This window comes from Pinus tabuliformis, chromosome 6 (genome assembly GCF_031772625.1).
Source record: "Pinus tabuliformis cultivar Carrire ecotype Pingquan chromosome 6, CPIR1, whole genome shotgun sequence".
NCBI classification, from domain to species: domain Eukaryota; kingdom Viridiplantae; phylum Streptophyta; class Pinopsida; order Pinales; family Pinaceae; genus Pinus; species Pinus tabuliformis.
The window spans coordinates 423,368,929-423,393,133 of NC_142292.1; positions in this window are offsets into that span (position 1 = coordinate 423,368,929).

Genomic DNA, 24,205 nt, shown 5'->3' on the forward strand with positions numbered 1-24,205 from the left:
ACCGGCTAATTTTAATTACACAAATTTAGGGAACGGCTTCAAATGACCGCCCTTTTACTAAAACAAATTTATTTCTAAAAACTGAATCTAATTTCTAACCATTTCTGTATCTGCTCCTTAGTGCTGTAAGCGATGCGCTGTTCGCCGTGAAAGAGTCGACTGCTTGTCTTTTCCTTTTGTTCAAGCTTGAAAATTAGAAATAACAAGAGCTGGCACCTCTTTCTGACAAACTAGAAGATATATTTGAAAGTGTTCTTCTGGAGGAGTGTCTTCACGATGTGTACTCTTGGTACAACTCAGATTTCTTTCAAACTGATTGTGTTGTTGCTATTTCGGTTTCCGACCGTGCGAATGACTCAATGAGCTGGGGATTTTGTTGCCTGAACGATTTTCTCAATTGAAACTTTTTTCCATTCTTTGTTCCAGGCTTTTCTGAGACGTCTTTCCCCTTAATCGTTTTTCTTTTTGCTTTACCCAATTTGGGACTCAGGATCTTTCATAAACGCTTTGCTTTTGTGTGCCTTTGACTCTGAGTCCTAGATAGCCTATTTCCATCAGAATTTGTTGAGTGATACTCTGGGATCCGCGGTCCTGCTCTATGTGGTATCCATCTGTGACGTCATCTCCTCTCTTTTCTTCTAGTTCTGGTGCTTTTCCTTGGATGTTTCCTGCATATAGATTTATATCAGTTGCTGACTTACAGTTCACGTAAATGAAAAGAGACAGAAGAAAAGATTGACATGAAAGCAATTAAGTTCTAATGAATGCATAATCATGTCACCCATTATGACTTGACTCTTCGAAAAACACAACATAATCATCCTTGGATACACAGGCGTACAATCATTAATTTCCCGTAAGGTGCGCCCCTAACTTTATGCTCCTAGATCATGCCGAGGAATGCCTGCGACGATTGGCTTCTGCGATTTGCATCGCAGCATCGAAGATTGCGAGGTAAATAGGTGGCATCGCAGCGATTGATAGTCATTTGTCGCACACCATAGATCACAGGTCGCAGCTTTGCATGGTCGCAAATCGCATATCTCAATATCGCAAGGTCGCAAGGTTTTTCGCTTTGTCACTTTGTGCTGCTCATGCGACATTGCGACGTGCGACGTCGCATACCGGCCGTCGGCTGCTCTTTAGGTTCTCCTCTTTTGAGCGCCTTTAATGCATGCGATGCGATGAGTTCTCGCGTCGCTCTTCCTTGGTGTGTTTGTGTGCTTTGGGAAAGCGCTCCTTTCTCCTTTGCGACGCGATATAGCTCTTAGGGAGTTGATACAAAAGATTTTTTTCAAACAAAAATATTTTTTGGATTTTTTGGTTAAGGGTCCCCCTTTGCTTGATGTTATTACTAATATTAAACAAAGAGGGGGGTTGTTGGTGACCACAACACTTTGCTGGTAGCAAAGATGCACGAAAAGGGGGTACTCCAGCCCCCTCCGACCCAAAATTTACAAATGATGAGGTTTGAACCGCCTGAAGAAGACCCAAATTTAAACATGATGCTCAGAAGCGGTATGACAATGGGAGATGATAAAGGGAAGCAACCAGAAGAAAGCACATGGGTTCAAAAGGATCCTACAATGGAACCCGAGTTTGATTTAGAACACGCAAAGGAGACATTCATGGAAGCTAAGAAGAATTTCACGGAGGCCTCCACTTCAAGTACTAAGGATCAACTAGAACGAGGGATGGATCCTTCCATGATCACTACCTTTTTGGAGGCATGCATGAAACTGCTATGTGATAGCAAGGCAGTCAAAGGGCTATAGGAACTGATCACTAGGTGCGCGGGGTCAGGAGACCCACCTGTGGTCCGAAAATTGGGAAATAAAGAAATTCAAGTAGAGTAAGACTTACTTCAAAATCAAATTCAAAATTACTGAATAGTAGATCTGAACAAGAGTTTCTTATCCTCAACCGAACATGCGCGTGCAAATATGACCTCTCTCCACGGGTCTTCAAACGCCTTCGCCTTATAGTTCCAGGTTCTTTCGGATTACAGAAACTATCCTCAAACAGGCGGCCTAGTAGGCTTTGATATTAATTCAAAGATCAAAATTACAGAGCTTGAAAGATTACAATACAAGATCAAGATCAAGAAGCACTCTGTCAAACCTTGTGGGCTTCCTTCTATTGATCTCTCTTTTATAACCTCCTAGGAGAATCTAAACCTATCTAAGACATGACATAAAGAGGAAATAATTGAGGGTCCTGTCAGTATTTTCTTTCACCGACGGTGTCTACTCAACCTTTCCGGTACAATAATTTCATTAGCCACAACATGTGATCACATTATCACATTGCTGGCTAAGTCTAGATTCTTTTGTACAAAGATTCTACCAATATCCTTTCGGACTTCGGTCAGAATCGTAATCATCATCATCATCCTCGGAGGACATGTGTCGTTCTAAGGCTTTCTTTTCAAGACTCATGAGGTATTCGTATTCCAACATCTTTGAGTATTCTTTGTCCCAACTGAAATCATGCGGATCTTGTGCATCTAGATAGTTGTCCTAAAAAGCTTGAAAAGTAGATTCCTCAACTTTACTTTTTCCTTTAGTATCTGCTGGTATTTTTTTGTTGTTATTTGGAGATGATTTTGACGTTTGTCCTTGATCCTGATTTAATTTTATTCTATGAAGATTCAGTTGTTGCGGGGTAAACATCACCTCTTGTTTTTCCCACTTGTTTAGAAATGATAAAAGACTGATATCAATGTCTAGAAAGGAATCTTTAAAAGCTTTGTGGAATGATGGAGAAGGTTGAACTGCCAACTCAATGCCATCTAGAAGCTCCCACTTGAAGATTTGGAACATATTAGTGGAAGTTTCAATTGCATGTTGCACCCATAATTTACAGTTTTCATTAATTAATGCTTTTGATTGCCATCCCAGTTCGAAAATCATTGAAGTACAAATTTTGTTTGACAGCAATAAACTGATAAGATGAACTACATTATTATTCCAGTTTCCTGAAATAATACTGATTGTGATTAATGCTATTTGATTAATCATAAAGCATAAAAATTTTGGTTCGCCTTGAAGTTCATCCAATTGCTGCAATACTTGTCATTTCTCGATTAGCTTCAACACCCCAAAATCTTTGAACCAAAGAGCCAGTTGTTTAATTCTTTCGATATTATTACTGGTCTTAATTTCTCCTGTAATTTCATGACAAAAAATCTGTGAAAAAGGATTTGGGGAAATATATTCTATGAGTCATAAACTTTGATAATCCCAAGGAGATGAGAAAGTCCTTAGGTATTGTAGAGTTCTCTGGATGCACTGGTATGTCCTAGTAGATGGTTTTTTTGGGCAAAATCCTCCCTTGATCTCCCAATCAGCAAAATTTTCGAAAATTTCATATTGAGGGAAGGTATCAGTAGGGGCATAGTTTTCATCATTTCTCTGCAAAAAGGATGCTTCTAGTTCTTCAAAAATATCAGGGATCCTTAACGAAAAAAGACATTTTTCCAAGTCTGGTTTGATTGGAATGGCTTCCAAATCTAGCATTTGGGCTCCTGTATATATGCTTAATGCAAATTCTACTCCTCCAATCAACTGATAATAATTTAATACCTTTAAGATCCAAATCACATTTTCGGGGAATTGAGAAGACCACATATCTGGTAAACTTTGAAAATAGATCTTCACCTGCATATTGGGTAAAGGATAATTTTTTACCAAATTAGCATCTAGTCCCAATCATATGCCAACTTTTTTAGACTGCCATGCTTGACATTGTCGAATCCACTGATTTATCCTGAATCGCAGACCTACAAATTTCTTGATTTCTTCTGTCAAATGATTTGCATGACTTTCAAGGATTTTGAATCTATCTACAAAAGTGTCGAAGTTGTCATTTTGGGGTCCTTTTCCTGGAATTACAAAGAAACTTCTTGGGGATGTGACAAAAACTTTATTCATATCTCGAGTTAAAGAATCTGCTAAAAATTTAGAATTGCCAGGTATCCATTCAACATCAAAGTCAAATTGTTGAAACCAAATTTGCCATGAGAGTAATCTTCCTCTAGCAAGTTGTCTTGAAATTTTGGCAGATAAGAAATATTTGAAGTTCATAGAGTTAGTCCTTATAAGAAACTTTACTGGTGCCAGATATAATTCAAATTTCTGTATCCCATTAAATATTGCTAAAGTTTCTTTTTCAGCAATATAATAATTCTTTTGGCTAGGAGAGAATTCACTTGATGCATATGCACAAAGTATTTCTTCTTCTTTTCCATCTTCATTTTTCCTTCTCTCAAAAAGAACAGTAGCCCAAAAACTATCAGAAGCATTGGTTTGTAGAACCAGAAGGCCATCACCTGGTGGCTGTAGCTTTGGAAGTTGCTGACATTCTGATTTGAGTTCTTTAACTGCTGAAGTGGCTTCTGCGGACCATCCTTCGCGAAGATTTTTTCTTATTGGGGTTGTCTTCTCTGACAAGCTAGGAATATATTTGTGCATATAATTCAAGAAAACTAAAATTTTTTGAATTGTTTTAGTGTCTTTCAATTCATCTGGAAACTAAGACAATTTAGTAAGAATATGGGGCTGCATTTGAATTTGCCCATTAAGAACATTGATCCCCAAAAAATCTATACTGTCTTGAAATAAAACCATTTTCTTCTTAGAGAGGACTATACCATGCTTTTGAACTTTAGTCAAAAAAATTTCTAAATGCTTGAAATGTGTTTCAAGATCTGGACTATGTACAAGAATATCATCAATGTATGTTACAATAAAATCATACTTCCCAAAAATAAAATCCATTCATCTCTGAAAGAATGCAGGGGCATTTTTGAGGCCAAATGGAACCACCTTCCACTGATAAAAACCTGCAGGGCATGTGAAGGCAGTTTTGTGTCTATCCTCTTCTTGGATCTGTATTTGGTAGTATCCAGATTTCATGTCGAACTTACTGAATACTTTGCTATTTTGAATTTTTTGCATGATTGTTTCTGGTCTTGGTAATGGGTAATGAAAACCTTGAGTTATGGCATTCAAAGGTTTATAATTTATCACCATTCTAGGTTTACCTCTGACTATTTCTGAATGATTTCTAACCAGAAACGCTGAACAAGAGTAATGAGACATGCTTGGTTCAATAAGGTTCATACTGAGCAGCTCACTTATTTGTTTCTTGATTTCTTGTTCATCTGCGGGGGTGCATGGGATTAACTTTCCTTTGACTCCATTGTCATGTAGAGTCACTATTTCTTGTTTTGGACTTTCTACTGTCCAAAATTGTTGGGGATTATTTGAGCAGCTTTCCAACAATCTGTTATGCATAGCAATCTTTTCTGCGGACCATTTTGGGTCAATGTAGGCCTTTTGTTTATTTTTTGACTCCATCCTGTTCTCATATATTTGTAAAATTTTTTGCCAATTGTTGGAGTCCTTAAGAGGTTTGCGTGCACCAACTTTCTTTTGACTATTCTCATTTCTTGCTTCAGAATTGGATATAGATAGTCTAGGCACAACAATAGCCTTCTTTTTTAAATTGATTATCAACTTATCTTCGCTGATAGTGATTGGGAGCACAAAATTGATAAAAGGCATGCCAAGCATTAAATTAGCAGATCAATCAAAATGCTTAATAGAAGATATTTTAACAATACTCCCCCCAACTTTCAAAGGAATGTTATCCACATAATGTGTTAAATGATTAGATCCTCCAACAGTTTCAGACACTAGAATGTTTTGGAGTGGCTTCTAGAGAGATTTAAACAAGGAGGGTCATGCCAGATTATTAGAGCCTCTAAGGTCAATGAATGCATCTACATTTATCCATTCATTACAGACTTGAACTTGGACTGGAATGTAGATGAGACTATTTGTTTTTATTATTTTCTTTAATAGAGCATTCTCTTCTACTCTATTAAGTGCTGGGACAGTGAAACTAATAGAGGCAGCAATATTCTTTTTATATGGACAAAAAGAATTGATTTCAAGAAATTTTTGGATTGGTTGCTTACCTGTTTGCTTTAATCATTCAGAAACTAATGTAGCATCAAACTCATCTTCAGAAACATCTGTAGTTTCTACTATTTCCTCTGTGTCTTTTGTTTCACTTATATTTGTCTAATCACTATAGTGCAATTCTTCAGAAATATCACTATCTGAACAATAATTACAAATATTCATCTTTTGTACAGTGGGCTGACTAACATCTTCATCGTCTGAAGCTTCTATTAAAATATATACATCAGAAACTTCATCTTCTAAAGCAACTAAAGACCAATCATCTTGAAATTCCTCAATTTCAATACAAGCTTTTAATTTCGAAGAGGAATTATTAGGACATTTGTATGCAAAGTGGCCTTCTTGATTACAGATGAAACAACAGTTATTGTTTCTTGGGTTCCTTCTCTTTTCAGAAATCTGAATTTTCTGAAAGGCTTTTGGGGGTTGGAGACTCTTTTGGGTCGAAAGTTTCCATATCTCTTTGATTTCTTTTTCTTTTTAAAAGGTGTCCAGGGTAGCATTGTTTTGCAGACCTCTGAACTAGGTGTAATATCACCTGCTTTCTTTTTCCAGCACAAATATTTAACCTTTTCTATACATCTAAAAAGAAGATCAACCCAATAGATCTGGTCGATTTGTTTATTTTGAACATCAAGATCTTTCATGATAAGATCTCCTAGATTACCCGGAAGCTTGGACAAAAATGCAATTTTTTGAGCAATGCCATTAGAAATATTTGCCTTAAATACCTCTGCCATGAAATCTTTACCAAATTTATCAAGATATTTTAAATCTTTTAATTCCATATGGCTTAAGTCTGTAAGGAGCTGTTTTTTCTCGTCTACTGGCTCGGGTACAAATGGAGTTTTTAGTAAGAGTTCCAGAGTGGCCAATCCTGCTTCCATGATTGCTCTTCTTTCTTCATTTGAGGGTCCTATCCACCAATCATATACAATTCCGGCCATTATTTTCTCTGCTAGGACCATGATAGAAAGATTATATAATTTTGTGGTGACCTGCATTTGATACAGAGCACCAATCCATATCCTGATTGATTCTTCAGGATTGGATGAATTATCTAAATCCATAATATATCCACTGGAATTTGTAGCATATAAATCATTTTCAATGCACGAGTATTTTGAGACTTCTTTCAACACATGAGCTTTGTTCTAGTTATTGATAGAGGGTAAGATAAAAGAAGGAAATTTAGAGGCTGCTTGATCTAGAGTCATAATTTCTTTCTTTGAAGAAAATTGTTTATCAGCTTTATATGCCTCCTTTTTTACACTAGTCAACTTACCAAAAATTTTAGAGGTTAACTCCTCAGCACTAGTAGCAGTAAATGCTTCTTATGTATCTTCATCCTCTTCCTCTTTATCCCAATAATTGGGAGTGCTCATATCAATGGTGAACTTTGGAGTTTCTTTGAATTTTTTCTTCTTTCTCTTTTTTCTTTGACAGCGTTCTCAGACTGTTGTTCTTCATAGAGTAGCCTAAGATTAGCATTTATCAAGTTTGATTGCCGACCCAAATCATCAAGGACATCTTCGGCGTGTGCACACCAGGTAGTCAGGTAGTTTCCTATTTGATAGATCTGGTCAAGATCATTAGGATTTTGGGAATTATGTTCAAGTAGTGGTGCACAATCAGCTCTGGTGGGTGGCTGTTTGGATTGAGAAGAATAAGTACAAAACTTGGTTTTTGGTGGCCATTTTCCACCTTTGACATATCTATGGTTTGCATATTGAAATTATTCTACTGGAGAGAAACTAGATACATATGTTCTAAACATCTTATTAATAGCAAGAAATGGCTTTTCTTCAGGAATATACAGCTGGTCTAACGGAATAGATACAACGGTTTCTTGTGATGGATGGGTATATACATTTCATGAAAAAGATTTGCGACCACTGGTCCATGGTTGCTCAGATTCTAGAATGGATGGTAAAACATGTTTCTGTGGCATGAAAATGGGTCTAGGTATGGATGATCTATCAGGTAATATTGAAACACGACCATCACTTATAGACATTCTTCTCATTTTGTGTCTTGGACTATCTGTTGATGCAATAGATTACCAATCACTTGGAAGGGCTTCCTTGTCATAAGGAATGCCTTCAACTTGAGCATTACTAACTCCTATGGCTACACAATCTTTTAACACTGGTTGCTTTAACTTTGGATACCACTAATAAAGAAATTCAAGCAGAGTAAGACTTACTTCGAAATAAAATTCGAAATTACTGAATAGCAGATCTGAACAAGAGTTTCTTATCCTTAACCGAACATGTGTGCGCAACTATGACCTCTCTCCACGGGTCTTCAAACACCTTCACCTTACATTTCTAGGTTCTTTTGGATTACAGAAACTGTCCTAAGACAGGCGGCCCAGTAGGCTTCGACATTAATTCAAAGATCAAAATTACAGGGCTTGAAAGATTACAATACAAGATCAAGATCAAGAAGCACTCCATCCAACCTTGTGGGCTTCCTTCTATTGATCTCTCTTTTATAACCTCCTAGGAGAATCTAAACCTATCTAAGACATGACATAAAGAGGAAATAATTGAGGGTCCTGTTGGTATTTTCTTTCACCGACGGTGTCTACTCAACCTTTCCGGTACAATAATTTTATTAGCCACAACATGTGATCACATTATCACATTTCTGGCTAAGTCTGGATTCTTTTGTACAAAGATTCTACCAATATCCTTTCGGACTTTGGTCAGAAATCATCATCATCATTCTCGGAGGACATGTGTCGTTCTAAGGCTTTCTTTCCAAGACTCATGAGGTATTCGTATTCCAACATTTTTGAGTATTCTTTGTCCCAACTGAAACCATGCAGATCCTGTGCATCTCTATAGTTGTCCTGAAAAGATTGAAAAGTAGATTCCTCAACTTTACTTTTTCCTTTAACATCTGTTGGTATTGTTTTGTTGTTTTCTAGAGATGCTTTTGATGTTTGTCCTTGATCTTGATTTAATTTTATCTTATGAAGACTTGGTTGTTGTGAGGTAAACATCACCTCTTGTTTTTCCCACTTGTTTAGAAATGATAAAGGACTGATATCAATGTCTAGAAAGGAATCTTTAAAAACTTTTCAGAACGATGGAGAAGGCTGAACTGCCAACTCAATGCCATCTAGAAGCTCCCACTTGAAGATCTGGAACATATTAGTGGAAGTTTCAATTGCATGTTGCACCCATAATCTACAATTTTCATTAATTAATGCTTTTGATTGCCATCCCAGTTCGAAAATCATTGAAGTACAAATTTTGTTTGACAACAATAAACTGATAAGATGAACGACATTATTATTCCAGTTTCCTGAAATAATATTGATTGTGATTAATGCTATTTGATTAATCATAAAGCATAAAACTTTTGGTTCGCCTTGAAGTTCATCCAATTGCTGCAACACCTGTCGTTTCTCGATTAGCTTCAACATCCCAAAATCTTTGAACCAAAGAGCCAGTTGTTTAATCCTTTCGATATTATTACTGGTCTTAATTTCTCCTGTAATTTCATGACAGAAAACTTGCGAAAAAGGATTTGGGGAAATATCTTCTCTGAGTTGTAAACTCTGATAATCCCAAGGAGATGAGAAAGTCCTTAGGTATTGTAGAGTTCTCTAGATGCACTGGGATGTCCTAGTAGATGGATTTTTTCGGCAAAATCCTCCCTTGATCTCCCAATCAGCAAAATTTTCAAAAATTTCATATTAAGGGAAGGTATCAGTGGGGGCATAGTTTTCATCATTTCTCTGCAAAAAGGATGCTTCTAGTTCTTCAAAAATATCAGGGATCCTTAACGAAAAAAGATATTTTTCCAAGTCTGCTTTGATTGGAATGGCTTCCAAATCTAGCATTTGGGCTCCTGTATATATGCTTAATGCAAATTCTACTCCTCCAATCAACTGATAATAATTTAATACCTTTAAGATCCAAATCACATTTTCGGTGAATTGAGAAGACCACATATCTGGTAAACTTTGAAAATAGATCTTCACCTGCATATTGGGTAAAGGATAAATTTTTACCAAATTAGCATCTAGTCCCAATCATATGCCAACTTTTTTAGACTGCCATGCTTGACATTGTCGAATCCACTGATTTATCCTTAATCGCAGACCTACAAATTTCTTGATTTCTTCTGTCAAATGATTTGCATGACTTTCAAGGATTTTGAATCTATCTACAAAAGTGCCGAAGTTGTCATTTTGGGGTCCTTTTCCTGGAATTACAAAGAAACTTCTTAGGGATGTGACAAAAAATTTATTCATATCTCGAGTTAAAGAATCTGCTAAAAAATTAGAATTTCCAGGTATCCATTCAACATCAAAGTCAAATTGTTGAAACCAAATCTACCAAAGCACGCGTTGCGCACAAGAAGGGAGATGAGGTTGACTGCGCAAATAGGCGAGTACGAAATGGATCAGATAATTCTGGATCTGGGTTCAGATGCGGATGTACTACCAAAGAAAACATGGGAATGCATGGGTAGATGTGCATTACAATGGTCCCCTATTAAGTTACGAATGGCAAACCAACAGAAGATTTTTCCCATGGGTAGATTTCAAGGGGTAACAGTATATATTGATGGCGTGAGAGCGCAAGCGGATTTTGAAGTGATAGAGATTGTCGATGACATCAGCCCCTATCCCACGGTACTAGGAATAGACTAGGCTACCGATATGAAAGGAGTCATAAATTTGAAGAACCGCAAAATGACCTTTGAGAAAAAGTCACTACGTGTAGTAGTACCACTGGACCTAGCTGAAGGAACGCGATACACTGAACCGGTGCGCGATGACAATCTCGACTGTATCTATAAGAACACTACACAAGGAGAGGATTGGGTGAATCTAACTACAGATGGGAGGATTTCGTGGGAGCACAAAATCTCCTGCACTTCGGATTCAGAGGAAGAAATAGAGCGATGGCAGAATCGGCTGGACGAAGTAACAACGCTAAACTGCGACATGATGATCAGATCATTCGTTGAATGAAAATAAAGGCAAGGGATGATGGATTGTCAGCAGTGGATGAATTCCTGAGAAAATTCAAAAATGCAGTACCAGAGTAGCAATAGTTAGATGCGCTGAAGTGGGCACTGCGCGCAACAACCGCACGATGGTGGGGTACGCATCAAGGAACTTTTTAAAACTGGTGTGGATGTAGAAGGATGATGTGCCTATGTTTTGGAAAACCCCAACTTTGAACGAAAGCCAATTAGTTGGGGTAGAACAAATTGTGCGCCCACCTTTCTCAATGGGTACATGCATATGTTGTAGAATCCGCACAAGTGCACAGCCTAGAGAGTTGTAGCAAACCACAATGGCAGGAAGGACTACATGCGTTACCAATTCCCCACGATGAGGCATTCAATAGGGTGTGTGGAGTACTGAACAAATTTTACGAGAAAAAGTGAACTAATTGGGACCTACGCGTACGAGCGGTTCAATGGGCTTATAGAACCATGAGCAAAATCTGAGCACAGAGATGATTCCAAAGGTGTGGAACAGAGTAGAACCTGAGATTTCTGAAGGGAATACCAAGAAGAATCCACATGTAATAGCTCCTATAGTAATGACAGTGTGCGAAGACCAGGATGAAGGAACCACACAACTACAAGAGGATGACCATAGAAGGATTCGAAAAGGCATTCAACAAGGGAACCTTAGGCTTCACGAGCTCGAAGAGAATCAGGTACGATTAAGGAAGAGAAGCATGTTGATAGACGCTGAGATCAAAATACTAGAAAACAGGGTCATGCAAGCATGTCTTGTCGATAAACCAAGGATGACAAGGCAAGATATGGATGATCATACCACTGCATTGGAAGATTGTCATCGAGAACTTATGATTCTGTTACCATGGCTGAGACCGCACCTTACCAAACACAGTAACAAGGGAAGCGCACCACATAAGATAAAGCACGCAGTGCCAGTTGTCGTGAGGGAAGGTGAGTAGTGCCGCATGCTATACTGGAAGGCGAGTTGCAACCTCGCATAGGTGGGGTAACCACCTGACTAACTGTAGGGAGGACAGTCTCAATGCTCCAGACAATTGAAAGAAAGCGCGGGACTCTAAATGAATATATTTGGGAACTGCGCGGTAAGGGAGGAGTGCACAGACTCAACATGGTACAAGGTTTGTGCCCACACACGAGGGGCTATGCTGCCGCAAAGGTAAGCTGGGAAGTAATCGTTGACGTCACTGTTCATGACGAGATGTCCAATTTAAGGCAAAAGGGAGTGGGCGACGGTCAATTAAGATACAAATTAAGAGCTAGATTTGGGATAATCTGCGGCCAAGAATGCATTAATGACTTAGAAGTGAGGGGAATGGCCGAATTTAAATTCAAAAGACGCTATAAAACTCCAAGAACTAACCACGAGACAACACTTGGTTGTTTGAGATTTGAGCAATTGTAGAGTATTGAGTGTCGAGCAACCTTACCATCTTTAAGTACATGAGAGGGCATATCTCGTGCAAACATGATGACTGCTACCAGGCCAGGTGTGAGATTTTCCAAAGATACCGTTGAGGAGCCCGAAGATGCGGTGATTGCGCCAAAAGTTACAAAATCACTGCAGACGCTGCAGCTGAAGAAAGATAAACAGACTATGGGACCAATCCGCGTGTCCCCAAGAAACACGCGGTTTGACAAGATATCAATGGATGAGAAAGGAAAAGTTGTCATCATTGAATCAGACGAAGAGGAGGAGGACTTACAGGCCCTAATTGATCAAATAGAGGTGCAAGACGACGCAGAGGAGGACGTCCCACCAATGCCTTCCGCAACGAAGTTACCCACATACGTCCCTCCGTGGAAAGGGAAAGTTAGGGCGGCCAAAGACCTAGAGGCCACGAAGAGTGTGCTCCAGACCCCGCTCCTCCCCGACGGAATTAATTTTGAAGGTCCACCCCTAGGCCGGGTGCCTGCCCTGAAATTTGAAGATTGGGACCTTGCGGAAAATGAGAAGTTCCCACACTTGGAGATAGAAATCTTGATGAAACAAAAGTTGGAGGGGCTAGTAATCACATTGGAGCTGCGATAATGGCTATGCAGTGTGGAGAAGGCAAGGTTACTTCATCTACGATGGATACCCCAATTTCACCACGTGCCCATCACCATTTTTCGTCATCAGGCAGCTACTGTGCCTGGTGGATGATGGATATCTATGGTTGGAGGAGCCTATTCCCATCACGACGGAGCTTGTTCATAGGATTTCTTGGCTTCCCTGTAAGGGAAGGGACCTCACAGATATAGTTGGTAAAAGCAACGATTTGGCGCCTGCAAAAGCCATGAAAACTAAATACAAGCTGGAAAAGAAGAAGCATAGCTATGCAATTGCGAGTATTAGGGACAAAGGCGTGCACGTAGCCGCCTAGCTCCTGGCTGGCAAATTAATGCGGAAGTGCCGCGCCAATGAAGTACCAGCGCCTGTAGTTGCACTGGCTGAACAGTGTGTGGAGGGGGTCCAATTCAACTGGGCTAAGTTCCTCTGTGAGGAATTTTTTATGAACCACAAGGAGGCCCAAGAGCAGGGTAAGACCTTCCACTACGTGTGGTTGCTCTTATCCATCCTGTTGGTAGAAGGCGAACTACCGAAAGATAGCCAGTTCCCACCTATCGACTAGGACCTACTTGAGGCCGCGAAGTACGCTTCGCTCTGGGCCACTAAGGGCATGAAGTGGATTCACGCAACCAAGGTTTTTTGGGTGTTGATGGAGGCGAGCATTCGGATGTGGATCAATAGAAGACCATGGTTGTCTCCCACAGTGTACACCACTCTGCAGAGCTTTACAGAGTTTAAAGCGGACATGCACAACATTCATGTCCGGGCGCGGAAGGATCCAACAAAGGAATGGACAAAGCTACCATTTATTGCTATTGATGACACCATATTCACAGCATTGGAAACATGGCCTCCGGAGTGGTGTGCCCTGGACTTGGCAGGAATGGAAAGGGTTGCAACTCAACAAAGGAAGAAGGATGTGCAGCTGGCCGAAAAGAGGTGCCAGGAAAAAGTAGCAGTAGAGGCAGGTGCACAACAGAAGCCGACCGATCCAGCAACAACAACAGTAGATACAACAACAACACCAACGAAAGAGGCCAAGGAGGGCCATGACATGTCCACACGACAGGGGGATGAGGACATAGACCTGGCCGAATAGCGTGGGGACCCAGAAACCACTTCACAATAGAACGCCCATGCGTCCCTGAGAAACCGGTCCCCAGAAAGAAGGTTAAAGCATCAAAGACATCTATCGACCCGGTCATGCTTATAGAAGGTGATCTTTTTGACATCGGCGAAACGGTTCGCGATGTCACCAAGGACGCGCTCCAAGAGGTGATGATGGAGTAGAACATTGTGTTGGAGGTGCTGAGAGCACAGGTATAAGAACTATAGGTGGAACCCCCACAGACAAGAATGATGGCCCCTTATGTTGCCGCAGGTACGTTAAAGGTGGAACAGATGTTGTGCGCTCGAATGACCAACACATTTGTATTCCCCGAAGGTGCGTTAACGACAAAAAACAAAGTTGACTGAGCTATGGTGGGTAGGATTAAGGGAGTAAGCTTAAACTTAGCTGCACTTCTGCGGGAAACCTTGTATCAGTTGTAGGATGGGGTCACAGCCAAGCTCTACGCGAGAGAAGGTCGCGCGCTACAGGTCTTGAGCGAACAAAAGATCAATATGGAATAGCTCAGCCGACAACATGATGAACTGGTTGTGTAGACTCAAGGACTGGAGTAGGCAGTAGAAAATGCATGTGAAATGTCACGGAATTGGCTGTCCCGACAAATCTACCAGTAGTAGAGCGGATCCACCGATTAAAGATGGGATTTTGCGAGGCAAAGGAGGAAGTGATAAGGGTATAGCTGGAACTCAACCTTTGGATTACCGAGCTGCGATTAAAAGTGTATCCCTCTATGCCCCTGGAAGCTAGGGAACAACACGCTGACGCTATTCAGAGAGGGCTGGAGGAAATAGGACAGGCAGTACAAAACTACACTGATATGTTGGAAGAATCCTTCACGGTCCTCACTTTATTACAGGAGGACCCCAACATACAGTGTCCGGAAACAGAGGCAAGAGAGCTTCAAGTTTAGTATGACAATATGCATGGAACGATGCAGACAGCTGTCCTGACCCAGTGGCTTGCGAAGCTACAACATGCAAAGGCGTTGAGGAACTGGTGGATGTCACGTGGTAGAAATAGGTAGTCTTAAAAGTGCGTGTCCATTCTTGGATTAATGAGGCCTTCCTCATCATCGCAGAAATCGAAGGAAAGCTTGCCCAGATGAAGGCGTTGCATGCCTTAAGACAGGGAGCTGCCACTGATAGTGAGAGTAGAGCAGATCCAGCAGACTGCATATCAGTGCGCCACCGACCTCAGGGAAGCAAAGGAATGGTTGGAAAGGCTCCATGCCAAGATCACCGCACCAGCAGAGTGACTCAGGACGAGTCATGTTGATTGTGTTAGGGGCCTGTTGGGCATGGAATCCCCCCCACAACAGGTTTTGGGGCTCAAAGCCCAAGTTTTGGTCAAAGATGGTGTAGAACTCCACGAATTGCAGGCGTGGAGCGCGAAGTGTACAATTGAGTCATAGGGTTGTCTGCCCTAAGCTTTGTATTGTAAATTTCTGTAAATTCGTCCTACCCATGGTCCACGGACCATGGGATTGTATAAATAGAGCAAGGCTCTAAGTTGTAAAGTCAGTGATGAATAGCAAGAATAGCGAAGGAATGGTTCGGGCTTAGAGTAGAAGTCTAAGTGTCTTGGGTTGTAGTAGTAGGAAGAGGCTCTGCAACTGAGTGTGCAGAGGTCTAGTAGAGTCTGTAGCTAAGTGCACGGACCCCTGTAGTTGAGTGCGCAAGGCAAAGTTGAGTCTGTAATAGGGACAAAAAGCTAATAAAGAGAAGTTAATTCCTAATTCTGTGTACTTGTTGTGCTTATCTTCTTTATGTTTATGATCATTTATGTATTGCGTGCACTGATATAAATGCTAGATATGCTGTAATAACCCTAAATCTTACACACATAAGCCAAGTAAATAGTTAATAAGGGAGGAACTTGGGTATTATATGGGTCGTGCCCTGAGCAGGGCTGTGTGGAAGCCGCACCGTAGGTCGCGAAGGGATTGCAAGTGCGCACATCGATAGATCAGACCACGGACCTCTAGAAGCCCATCAGACATCCCAAGGGTGTAGAAGCTTGGTTTTAGCACCCTCCCATACTACTTCAGGTGAGACCTCAGTTCGCGCTCCGTAGAATGTTGCCGAAAGGGCCAGTAGTACCGAGATTTGCTTGGCTAAATCATCTCCGAACCTAGGTCAGGCCCCACTAAGCCAACAACAGGTGTGCACTGGGGCACAAGGAGGAGGCTCAAATATAATCTATAATTGAGAGATATGAGTATGGACCTGATGTGTCAGGTGTTTGATGTTAATTTAAAAATGTAATGATGATATTGCTAGCAATTTGATTTGATTATTGTAGGTGTAATGGAGGGAAAATGCATCTGTTCTAATTTGCAAGATGAAGTGCACCAGTAGAAATAAGTATACATAGAAGGATATTGTTTCATTGTTAACTCTTTATCATTGCGTAATTCCAGATTTATTTGAAAGAAAACTCTTTTTCTCTCAAACGATTTATGTTTGTTTATATTTTCTAATTGTTGGAATTTCCCTAGACTAATGTGCACTGCAAGAGTAGAATCACACCCATTGCTTTACATAAAAGGATTTTCAGAGACTATTAGTGTGTATGAAGATGTCACTATGTTGTCATGATGGTGTATGTAAAGAGAAATGTAGGCAGAGATCAGTGTGTTCTTTGAATAGAAGAGATTAAAAAAATGACAAAGGTGCTTGTGTGTTGCTTATCCTCTAATGTTTGATTTGTAGTTGAAGGATTGAAAAAGAGGTTGAATGTTGAGATCTATATGTAGAGGTCCTATGGCTTAGTTTTCTGTACTCTTCAGACCTTTTATGTTGAACTAGTGATAGAGTTTGTGATTCTTATGCTTACTATTCCTCCTAGAATTGTGACAGAGGTTTGGAAGTAGTTTATGATCTCATTGTGCACAAACATTAATGTTATGAATTTATTGATGTGGGACTGAAGTATCTTAGATTAATGTTGTTTTTTTATGCTTAGTTTTATTCAATATTTGATCTACTGAAGGATTCAAGTCAAATTTTGTTACTTCCCTTTGAGTTCTAAATTTACAGAGGCATCGGCTTAGTTTTTTTAGTATAACAAAGGTTCTAAGTAGGATGCAGGACAAAGGACACAAAGCTATGAGTCTAATGTGAATAATGATGCTACTTGTCTTCTATCGAATCCGATGAAGTTGATATTATTGTTTGTCCTCTCAGATTGTATGTATGATTTCCTATTGCTAAGGTTAAGAATTGCCAATATTGTTTGAGTTTGTTGATTTTCATATTATGTAGAGATATGATTTGCAAAGATATTGTTATGTCTTATACTGAATTGAGATAGGAGAAATGTGTTAGTTATTGCATTGGGGTTTGTAATAAAAATACCTTGATGATGCTATTGATGTATGATGAATGCATTCCATATTGCTACTGATCATCTTTAATATTATAGTTTTTACAGTTGTCACATATCTTATTTAGATTGAGAATAATATCATGATGGTTGGATTGAGTTAATTCTAGAGTTATGAGGGATCTTGTCGTGTCTTATATTCAGGGAGGGTTTTGGTATTGTTGAGAGTTGATTTGCTACCAATTGTAAAGAAATGTCTTAATGAGTATGTTTTGGAAACCTTTGAGCACTACTGAGAGGGGGTGGTGGGGGGGGGGGTGAATATATAGTGTGTCTTATTATCAATTTTTACCACTTTAAACTTCTCTATTGAATAATGCACCATTAACCAACAAAAAATCATATCATAAAATTAATATAAACAATATAAGAAACTAAATAAAAAACCATGAGAGCAATAATACACAACAAAACCATCAAACACAACCACAAAACCCATCCACACAAGGACATAATATATCTTGTAGAAAACCCTTCACCAGACCGAAAACCACCCTTATTGTTGTTGCACTGCTTTGAATCTTCTATTAAGCAAATATAGTGTTTTTACATAGATTTTTGACTCTGATCAACTAGGAGACTCATATACAATTAGCTGACTCTCATTAGCCTGGAGACTCGACTCTACTGATCATCTCGAAAGACTATGTTATCACATGGATCTATGGATTACCATCCAATAAAAGTCACCACGATCAATCGATCCTTGTGTTGAAGCCCCGAAAATCGGGTCGACAACAAGGGGGATACCCACCCGCTCCGGACCTTGGTTGGCAGCTCCTTATCCGTTTGGTATAGCGGGTCCGACTGGGGATAATGGGACCAGTTTCCCAATTTAAGGGTGTGTGTGTGTGCAGAGTTGGATGATGCTGATCTAAGAGTACTTAAAGCTAATTTAATTCAAACTTTTAAACTAACTCTATGCTATTGTAATCTAATGAGAAACAACACATGTAATCTACGCTAACCCGGGGTGTATTTCTTCTAATATGCGATCTAAAGAGATTTCAAACAATAACTGGTAATAAAGATCATTCAACTATCATAAGAATAGAAATCAATTAAGATAAACCACTTTGCATAATAAGTTATTCATATATCAAACATAAATAAATGACTCCACCGTACAAAAATGCCAAATGGTAACTCATACATTCATGCAGTAACATATAAACAACTGGAAACTGTATATCACTTTAAGAATATAAGCAGAGATGGCCAAGAGATAAAAGTACCATTTATGACTGGTTCCACTCATAAGCTTCAAGCAACAATGATTTATCTCTCCTTGCTCTAACATCTACTAAGAGTACAGAAGTGCAACATCAGTAGTAGATATCAAATGCAAACATTAATAAACCTTGATCCATCCATTCATCAAAACCCCCTCCAAGGGTGCAAAAGTGCATGTTCTGAGGACAAGTTTTTTGACAAATTTCTGGACCCTTCTCCTAATGCCTGAGAAGGGTTTAAATATTGCTAACTAATTAACTTAATTACATAAATTTAGGATACGGTTTTAAATGACCGCCCTTCTGCTAAAGCAAAACTATTTCTAAAAATTGAATCTAATTCCTAACCATTTATGTATTTTCTCCTTAGTGCTGCAAGCATGAAACATTCGCCTGGGAAGAGTTGGCTGGTCGCCTTCTGCTTTCATTTGAGCTATGAAGATAGAAATAACAAGCGCTGGCACCACTTTCTGGTAAACTCGAAGATATTTTCGAGAATCTTCCTCTGGCTGGGTGTATTCACTACGTTTATACTTGGTAATAACCCAAATTTCTCTCAAACTGATTCTGCTTTTGCTATTTCGGTTTTCGGCCTTGCGAATGACTGAACAAGTTAGGGACTTTGATCTATGAACAATTTTCTGCATCGAAAACGGCCTCCATTCTTTGTTCCGGGCTTTTCTGGTGCGTTTTCCTTCTTTAGCGCCTTTTTTCCTTTACCGGGCATAAGCTTCAGGATCTTTTGTAAACATGTTGCTTTTGTGCGCTTTTGACTCTGAGCGTTGGATGGCCTATTGACATCAGCATCTGTTGAGTGATACTCTGGAATCTGTGGTCTTGTTGCATGCAAAATCCATTTATGAAGGCATCTCCTCTCTGTTCTCCGAGCATTGACGCTTTCCCCTTTTCCTTAGATGTTTCCTGCACATTGATTCATGTTATTTCCTGTCTTACAGTTTACGCAAAGGAAAAGAGTAAGGATAATAAAGATTGACATGAAAGCTTTAAGCTCTTATGAATGTATAAAATCATGACACCCATGGCGAACTGACTCTTCGAAAAACACAAAACTGTCCTTCTTGAATACTTTGGCGTACATTCATTAATTTCTTTTAAGGCGCGTGCCTAATTTTGGTTTACGGACAGCTTTCCTTGAATACTGCGCCGAGGAAAATTTGCGATGGGTGATTTCTGCGACTCGCATCGCAGCATCGTGGATCGCGTCGTCAAGATGTGTCATCGCAGAAATTCATGATCGCATTTATCGCAAATCGCATTCATCGCAGATCGCATTCATCGCAGATCGCAGCATCGCAGATCGCAGATTGCGCTTAGTCATTCAATCATTGTGTGCTGCTTACGCGATGTTGTGATATGCGACATCGCATATCGGCCGTCTGAGATTTCTTAAGATTTTTCATTTAAGAGCGCTTCATAATGTATGCGATGCGATGAGTTTCGCGTCGCTTCTTCGCAGTTTATTATGCTCATAAGAAAATGTTTCATTCTCTTCTCGCGATGCGATACAGTTTTAAGGAGTTGAATACAAAAATTTTCATAAAATGTTTTTTTGGATTTTTTATTAAGGGTCCCCATTTGCTTGGTGTTATTGCTAATACCAAACAAAGAGGGGGGTTTTTGGTGGCCACAACAATGGCGATTCACTGGGAACAACTAGTTATCTCTGCTTTTCTATTGAATTTTAACTTCCAAAACAGAAAAAATTTTCATAAGTCTAAATTTTGTTTTGGACAGATAGAGTACATTATGCCTTATCCTATCAATGATATTTTGTTTCAACCTTTTTCCATTCCAATTGTTTGCTTCCTCAGGCTTAGTCCTTGTATTTACATCAGCCATTACTTGGTCTTTTAAAGATAAAATAAGGTCTTCTCTGTGTGCTGGCTTTTAAAATATGCTCATTTGTCGTAGGTAGAGCCTCTGCTGCCAGCAGGCATCCATAGCCTCGACAGGGTTACCTGTTACCCAACAATGATCATTTATCCTGCTTAAGGCTATTTACAACTTTTCAGAGAAAAACCCATTTTGACACTTTTTTCCTTTTTTATTCTCTAAAGAACAATGTCTTGGTTTGGTGGCAAAATTATGACACAGTCATTCACTTGATTTACACTTTTGCTAAAAAAGCTGGCTCGTGATGAGACCCCTTGTCTTTTGATTGCAACAATCTTGAGTCATTGCCCTGTTTTGGTGGACAGTATTGGCAAAGTCAGCAAGTTATAATATCTGTGATCATGATAAGCCGGCTCGTGATGAGACCTCTTATTCTTTGAGATATAGTGTTTTCTCGGATTGTTCCTCTGAATGCTGCGATTTCCTTTAGCAGGGAGGAAATCATTGTTTTTCCTTAAGAAAGCTCTGGACGACAATAATAGAGTTTGAAAATAGCAGTTTTACAGAGAATCTTTATTTTATTATTGATACCTTTCATTGTGCTGATATAAAACAATTTTTTGTCAAAGGTTGCTTTCATCAAAATTTTTGAAGTTGAAACTAGTATCATATCTAGGCTAAAGTTAACTCTATCTGTCAATAATAAAGATCAGACTTTTTGAAAAATTTTACTATTTGTACAAGCGAAAAAAAAATTCAAAATCTGATAGAGAATTGGTGTCTTTTTCGTGAACCCCTGTAGTAACCATCTACAACTGGTTTTATTTATAAGAAAGAAAAGAAAAACTAAAACTATCCTACAAAATAGAAGAATAATCTTCTATGGAAAATATATTTTAAGGATCTGTCCATTAACAGGCAAAGAATCCCTTCTACCTGCTAAATCTTGCAACACAAACGTTGATGGGCCTATGACTTGTACAATCTAAAAAGGACCAAGCCACATCTTCTGAAATTTTGTATGTTTGCCCTTTTCTTCATGAGCCTTATCCTATTTCAAAACTAGATCTCCCATCTGAAAAAATTTTCTGGTCATTATGCTTGAATCAAAAGAGGATTTTATTAGCGCTTGGTGATGAGCATGGGTTTTCTTAGCTTGTTCTCGTCGTTCTTCTAATTTAATTATTTCCATTTGTCTTAATTGTAAGGAGGAAGTAGATACTTCATCGATGTATTGTACTAAAGACAAGGAGGGAATCACTAAGTGAGTTGGGAGAACCACTTCCTTCCCATAAACTAAATTAAAGGGAGAAGTGTCGATTGAAGCTTTCTTCGTTATTCTATCTGCCCATAAAGCATTTACCAAAGTTTTGTGCCAATTCTTTTGGTTCTGGTCAACTGTTCTTTTAATAATCCTGATTAGGTTTTTATTTGTTGACTCAGCTAATCCATTACCTTGTGGATAGTAGTTGGCTGAATATTTCAGTTTGAATCTTCTTTTAAGTGCAAACTTAGTCATTGCATTCCTAGAAAAGTATGAGGCCTTATCAAACATTAAAGCCGTTGGCAATCCAAACCTAGTGATTATAAATTGATCTATGAATTCAATGATGTTTTCAGAATTAGCTTTCTTGAGAGGAACTGCTTCTACCCATTTAGTAAAATAATTTGTTGGCGTGAGGATGTATCTATGCTGCTTAGAAGAGTGAGGAATGATCTCACCTATTATGTCCAAGCCCCACTGACTGAATGGTTGCTTGATGTTTACCGGTTGTAGTGGCATGGACGGTTTCTTTTGTCTCCCTGCAGTAGTTTGGCAGACTTGGCATTTCCTCACGTAACTGTGTGAGTCTTTCAACAGCGTGGGCCAATAATATCCTGCACGTAAGATTTTATGTGCAGTAGCATCTCCAGCATAGTGTCCGCCTGCTGGTCCATCGTGGAGTTCCTGCAAAACCTTTTCGGCTTCAATTTTCTCAAGACACCTAAGAAGAACAGAATCGTAATTCCTTTTAAACAGAACATAATTTATGAGCTGATATTGTTCAGCTTTCAATCTCAGAGCTCTTTTCTTGGTGTGATCCAGGTGTGATGGAGCATACCTGTTCTTAAGATAATAAATGGTGTCAGCATATAATGATTCTGCATCGTTTAGGCTTACCTCATACATTTTTACCTCTTCAGATGAATTTTCAGGAATTTGCGATGCTCCAGCCAACATTTTGCAGAAGCCTTGACCTCTTACAATGCTTGCTGGTTTGATCTCAAGGTCGTATTCTTGTAAAGCAGTGATCCAATTTGCTCTTCTTTCACCCAAATCCTTCTGTACTAGAAGATTTCTTACCGCTGGAAACGATACTATGACCTTAGTATGGGTTTTAAGTAAGAAAGGTCTGAAATATTTGACCGCTTTGAAAACAGCATATGCCTGTTTCTCCACGTCTGAATAGTTGAGTTCAACACCTTATAAATTCGAGCTAAAAAATACGATTGGAGCTTCCGCTTTCTCTTGATTTGCTTGAGTTAGAATCGCGGCATATGATTTCTCTGAGGCAAATGTATATAAGATAAAAGATTCTGAAAAACTCGGGGTTGCTAAAGATGGAGCGTTAATGATAGCTTGTTTGATCAGGTTGAATGCTTCATGCTCATCTTGACCCCATTTAAAATTTGAATTCTTTTTAATCATGGTTTGCAAAGGAGAAACAATTGATGAAAAATCTGGGACAAATCTCTTCACAAAATTGATTTGACCAAGGAAAGATTGCATGGCTTTTTTATTATGAGGTAGGGATATTTCAGAAATTTCTTTGATTCTGTCAGGCTCAATGTGAATACCAGATTTTGACACTATGAATCCTAGAAGTTTTCCTTCACTTAATGCGAAAAAAGATTTCTTTGGGTTAAGTGAAATTCCATACCTTAAACATCGTTGAAAGATTTGTTTCAAGTCTTTGAGATGGTCGCTTCGCCTCTTGGAGTACACTGTTATATCATCCAAATAAATTACTACAGATTTATTGACTAAACCCTTGAATGCGATGTCCATGGCTCTCTGAAATGTAGCGCCGGCATTGATCAAACCAAATGGCATCTTTCGGTATGCGTATGTGCCCCATTTAGTTCGGAATGTGGTTTTTAACTGATCATCGGGATGTACCAGCACTTGATTGTATCTTGAAAATCCATCCAAAAAAGACATTAGTTCTGAGCCTGCTACTGCCTGTAATATCTGATCCATAGGTGGGACGGGAAAATTGTCTTTTTGACAGGCTTTATTGAGATTATGAAAATCGATGCAGATTCTAATATCTCCGTTTTTCTTCCTAACGGGTACCATATTGGAGACCCATTTGGAATGTCTGACGGGGAAAATTATTCTGGCTTTTAATAACTTATTGAGCTCAGTTTTTATCTGATTTTCTAAATTGGGGTGGATTTTTCTGAGTTTCTGTTGGACAGGTTTTTCGTTGTCAATCATAGGGATAGTATGTTGAATGATAGAAGTGTCGTATGTCTTCAGCTTATCGTAATTCTAGGGAAA